The 6,116-nt window shown below is 36.9% G+C and overlaps 1 pseudogene; it reads left to right on the top strand.

The window, feature by feature from the left end:
• Positions 1-4,426: 4,426 nt before the first annotated feature.
• LOC120614775 (uncharacterized) lies at positions 4,427-4,545 on the top strand (annotated as a pseudogene).
• The last annotated feature ends 1,571 nt before the right edge of the window (positions 4,546-6,116 follow it).

Below are 6,116 nucleotides of genomic sequence, written 5' to 3'. Positions count from 1 at the left end.
CCTTGGCCAATGCTCATGTAATTGGATTCTCGCCTGAGAAAGAAAGAAAATAGTCAATCACATCCTACAGGAGGAATGATGTGAGCAAAGGTGAAATCTGGGTGAATCTGCTTTATTCTTAATAGCCCCCAACCTGAAACAACCTAAATGTCCACTAACAGTTGACTACTACTCGGCATGGGGTAGGCAGAGAATTAGGTTTCACCAGGACTGGAGTTTTTCTGAGGAAATAAGATGGAGGAAAAGAGGAGCAAAGTTTCTGAGGATTATAATATACAGGGATTATAATAAGGGACCATGGAGGCGAGGCTGGGCAAGGAAGGGAATGAGGTCATGAGATTGGAACGCAGTGACAATACAGAAGTGTCAATGGATTATATAATCTGTTGGGACTAAAGAATTGTAGAAGCTGGAGATTTAGAGGGAATAAACTAGAAAAAGTAGTGGGGGTCAGAAAGTGAGATACTTCAAGTTCAAGTATTGGGAGGTTTGGGTCATTGGGCATCACACATCTAGGGTATGACTATGGGAATGAATTTATAAGTAAGGTTGAGGCAGTCATAAGAGAAAAGGGATTCAAGGGAGTTGAGAGGCCAGGGTGTTGAAGGAGCATCAAGAGTTAGGATGGCATTGAAGACAGTAACAATGAGCCGGGAGCTAAACCTTTAAAGAACGAGGGGTATGACCAAGAGGTGACAGAAAGGACTGTAACAAGAAGGTGAGCAGATAAACTTCCCGTTGTGCTTGCTTCTTCTTGAGGCCTTTGTTCTTTCCATTCCCTCTGCCCAGGATGCTAATCTTATCTGATGTTAGCGTTGTTTCTGCCTTCGCCTATTGAGGTCTTTGCTCATATTTCATTTTTCTCAGTAAGACTGCTTCTGACTATCCTATAAAAATCAACCTCCCCATCCATCCGAATATATTTTCTCTATTTTCTGCTTTATTTCTCTCAATGGGAACTATCACCATCTAACGTACTACATATTTCACTTACTTTATTTTGTATGTTTTCCCTTTACTAGACTCCAGAGCTATCTTACTCGAGTTTTATTGCTAAGTCTCAAATGCCCAGGACAGTGTCTGACACATGGCACATGCTCAAGAAATATGTGTTGATGCTCTGATGGCATAAGCTTCAAAGTTTGGGGGCTTTAGAGAGGATAGAGGGACAAAAGCCAAGAGCTCTTTTTCTTCTCTTTGTAAAGCAATTTCAATATCCATATATGATGAGTGAGCAGGACATCTCCCTCCCCTCCAAGCTGAGAGATGCTACAGATGGGAAGAAATGGGAATGTCCACTTAATAGGGCTTCAAGAAGCATTGTTCAATGGTTCTCACTGGACCAGTTTTCAGACCAAAGGTTGGAAGGAATGTCGCAAGCAGAGCTGAGGATTTAGCTGGTTTTGCTGTGAGTTACAGAGAACCTGGGGAAAGTTTCAGGAGAGAGAAGGAGTGGCAGCTAGTGGGTGACAGAGTTGTACGGAAAGAAATGAGCATCTGTGTGAGTGAGGTCAACTAGATGGGGCTTTTCCTACTGGTCTCTTAGAAGATGGTGGTAGCAAGGTTTTGAGGATTTGGGTTTAAGTGATACATTAGTACTACTAGGATCACACAGGTTTCTGGAACTCTCTGAGGGTTCGAATAACCTTATAAGAAAGACAAATGGAAGTCATGTATCCCCAACATCTAACACATGTGATAGATGTCTAATAAATATTTGTTGGCCGAATAAATGAATGAAATGGCACTGACATTAAATAGTTAATTCTGAAGAGGACAAAAAAACATCAAATTATTCTTTAGCTCTTAAGGAGTCACTCCTGTGAGAGAGCACTGTGAAAATCCAAACAGGAAAGGCTGAAGAAATGCAGACATGACCTTTACCTTCGAACAACCTGCAGTTCAGAGTTAAACACAAATCGCGTTCGTTGTAATAAAACTCTGCATTATTTTAGTGAAGTACAAAAAAGAAAAGTGTAGCACAAATAAATGCCCTTCCAGTTTGAACATGAGAGACAAATATATTTGACTTATTGAGTCAGGAATGCAGTCAACTTTGCATACAGAGGCACAGGAGACAACTCATTGGCGTGTGGGTCATGATGATCAAAGATGACCTTGGTATTATTTTTGTCTAAGCCAATTACTTGTATGGGATCCTGGAAGATTTACGTTCTCCAAGGTTCAGTTTGTTCTTTCTTAAAAATAGAGCTTAGAATTTCTGAGTTATTAGATGACGAGGGCTAAAAGATTGCCAAATACAATTTTGGTTGGCCTTTAGAATGAATCGGAGTTTGCTATATAGAGAGAGGGCATGAGCAAAGGTCCAGTAGTCAGCTGCCGATACGTCTGGGGAGTTAGTGTGGACTCAGGGAGACCCGGTCAGAGAGGCAGGACAAGCTTAGATGTACATCGGATAGTGAAGATCCATCTGCCAGCCCCTGAAGACTTGTATTGGGTTCCATCAATTTGCTTGTCCATATTATGGGGATGGGAACGTGAAGAAATCGTTTGTAACTGTGTTTTCAAGGAGCTAAGCTGATTTTTAAAAATCAGTTTTAAAGGCTCCAAAGGGGAAGAAAACAAAACCCCTTGAAGAATTCAAATCTAGAGAATAATTTGCCTACTATTATCTTAGCCATTTTGGTGGCATATACAAAGTAAGTAGGTCACTTACCTCCCCTCGAAACTCATTATTACTTCAAACTTGGTTTTTTGTGTGTACATATGCTGCCATTACCAGTCCAGAGGCATTTTGCAATGACAGATATTGTTAAGAACCTTCAGAGTGTTAGTCATTGCCTCAGTGGCAGTGGTTCTCAAAGTGTGTTTCGGGGACTACTTGGGGTGGAGGAATGCAAGGACCCTCTTGAGGGGAATCATGAAGTCAAAACTATTTTCATAATTGGACTGATATTTACCGTTTTGCACTTTCTTTCAAGAGTGAATAGTAGTTGAGTTGTCCAGAGATTATGTCACATTAAAAATACGTTTTTCACATTAACAGATAATAATTCATTATTGACATATTAAGAATAAGTAAATAAATAAATATTTTTTAAATTCTCCATTTTAATTTCTAATGTTGTAAATATTGGTAAGTGACCCTCATAAAGCACTTTGAAGGTTCTCAATAATTTTTATTTGTTTGTTTGCTTGTTTATTTTTACATGCATGATGTTTGGTTTGACTTGCGACTGTTGAAATAAACCCTTTCTTTGTGGTGGTGGTATTCAGAAAGGTCATTCCTTTTTCACTGTGATTTTTTTTTCTCCCTCAGCATTTAATTATAAAAATTTTCAAATATACAGTAAAATTGAATGTTACGGTCAACATTTATTTTTCTACAGCCTAGATTCTACCATTATCCTATTTGACTTATTGCTCATCTATCTACCTATCCATGTTCCTATCCATCATTAAGTGTAATAATTTTTAATTTAAAGTTTACCAAACAACTCTACCAAAATGAAGAGAAAGATTTTTTTGCCTAAGAGTGTCTCCATGTGGGAAAGAAAATGTAACCTAGTAATTTTGCCTGAATCACTTAAATACTGAGACAAAAATACTGATGTCAAAACACACTGTTAGGGGAATTTGGTACAAGGTACATCTTGCCTTGAACATTCTCTTCCTTTTCTTGGCTCATAGTGACAATCTGCACATTTAATGATTTTTTTTTTTTTTCCTGGAAAGCTCACAAGACATCTGTCTTAAGCTATGGAACCAATATTAAAAAGTTATTAGGAGCAGCTGAATAAAACATAAGCGAGAGATGAGGCCATCGAATTTTCCTGAAGAAAAAAAGTTGTCTGACCCTTTCAGACATTTAAAATATATGCAGATCTGGACTGTGGTTATACAGTAGAAAACAAGGCTATAGGAAAAAAAAAAAAACTTAGCTTGCCGGGGCTCTTCTAATTTATCATTTTTCTACTATATTGCCTCTAAGATTTAAAAGAAAGGAAAAATCTCAGGGAATAATTTCAATTTTTCAGTCCATTAAGGTTTATCTTCTCTTAATATTCAAATTTCCTCAGGACTCTGCTTACAATAATTGTTTCTTTAAAGATTTCCCAGTGTTTATGTTTGGCTGTTATTTCCTGGTAAACTATTATATACAGAAGCTCATGATTTTTCTATGATTTAAAAAAGGTAAGACTAGGGTGTGATTTTATGACATCTGTTTTGAATTCATTTTTCTTCATTTACATTATGTTCGAAGCTTTGCTATCTACCATAACCATGGTTGGCATTATCTAGGCTGGTTAAGAGTTTGTATACAAAAATTAGATTTTCTCTGAATTGTGTCTTATAGGCTATCAATTTAAGTTTTTAAGGTTTGTCCTTATAGTTTTCCTTCTTCTGTATATCAATAGCTTTGTCTTTTTTATAACTTAAAAAAAGTGAGGTAAAAACCAATAGAGTCTACAGCCATGCTACCCTGAACAAGCCCGATCCTGGCTGATCTCAGAAGCTAAGCAGGGTTGGGCCTGGTTAGTACTTGGATGGGAGACCACTTAGGAAGATCAGGTGCTGTAGACATAAAAAATAAAAAAATAAGGGATTGTAAACTGACAAAGTCCTTGCAATCTGTGAGGTCAACCAAGTGTTGCCTTGCCTAAAAAAAAAAAAATAAATAAAATAAAATAAAATAAAATAAAATAAAATAAAATAAAATAAAATAAAATAAAATAAAACAGAAAAAAAAAAAACAATAGAGATAGTGGACAGGACTGGCTATCAATCCCTAACACTGCCTTTCAGGATTGCGACCTACCCTGCACCTTTCACCCCACTCCCAGATTTTGCACTACCTCATTTCCAGCTGGGCTTTGACAATCTGAGAGACTCATACATTGTCTTCATTTCATTAACATATTTCAGGTGTCAGTGGCTATTGGATCCCTGACTGTATCATATTCTTATGCTCATTTGCTGTATGAAATAAGCCGAAGTTAATTTTTTTACTATGTTTACGAAATAAGAAATAGTCATCCTTCAGCAATTGTGTCTTGGATATCAGACAAGCAAGAAAGTATTTCCTCACCTAAAATACCAATAGCAAGATTCCATTCATGTTCAAGTGAGCTTACTAAATAGAAGAGCTGATTTCAATCTCTCTCTTTGTTGGGAAAAACTCATATTTCTAAATAACCTAGATCTGGCCAAAACTTAAACAGGAAAGTCACAAGATATTCATTTAGGTGGCCTCGTTGTTAAACCTAACCTATAAACCAAAAGAAAATTGCCAAAAGACATGAAAATTACAGTGGATATTTAATTATATAATAAATATAAGATATATTTATATTATATATTAATATATGTATTCAGTTGATGTGTCTTAAAAATAAGAGTGCACTTTACCATTGTGTCTGTTATTTAGAAAACCAGCACGAGCCTGGCTGTCTGATTCTTCCTTCTGAATTGCTATTTAATCCCTGTTGTTAAGAGAAATGATTACCATCAGACACAGGATATGAGAATTCTCTGACCAGCTCAAATCTCCAAGTAAGCAACTTCTTTTTTGGTAACTTAATAATCTCTATCTGCCGCATGATTAGTCATTTACAAAGCAGGATATTTTATGATATTATTTGATGAAAAATGAATGCTGTTCCTTCTTAAGGGAATATAACATAATATAAAAACTCATTGGACATGGGATGAGGAGACCAGCAGAAAATTTCCATTTTGGGGTGGCATGTGACCGCTGCTTTGGCCCTCGTTAGATGATTCAGTCATAAGGCTTCACAAGTTTCAGTTGTGATAGGTGGGCTGGGGGCGGGGGTGTTGGCTATGCGTCTGTTGAGTTTGTTCTAGGAAGCAGAAGTAGATGTTCTCTCTCTAACATCTGCAGCCCTCAGTGGCTTCATTCATGAAAAGGGTTAGGGCTAGATAAATCCCTTTTGGTTCTAAAAGTTCTTCATTTTTGGTCATTTTCAAAATGGATTGGTTTAGAAACACTATTCAATCTGAGCTTATGTATAATACATTTTATAAAGAAAGCATCCTACCCCCTGATTTTCAGTGTAGGTAAACACATCAACTATTGTCTCTTTATAAACAGAAAAGACACCTCTCTCTTTTTCTTTTAGTCAGATCTGGTGACT

The sequence above is a fragment of the Pteropus medius genome, unplaced genomic scaffold (assembly GCF_902729225.1).
Source record: "Pteropus medius unplaced genomic scaffold, Ma_sr-lr_union100, whole genome shotgun sequence".
In the NCBI taxonomy this organism is placed as follows: domain Eukaryota; kingdom Metazoa; phylum Chordata; class Mammalia; order Chiroptera; family Pteropodidae; genus Pteropus; species Pteropus medius.
Note: the sequence above shows the minus strand (reverse complement) of the source record. Positions and strands in the feature narration are given on the sequence as shown.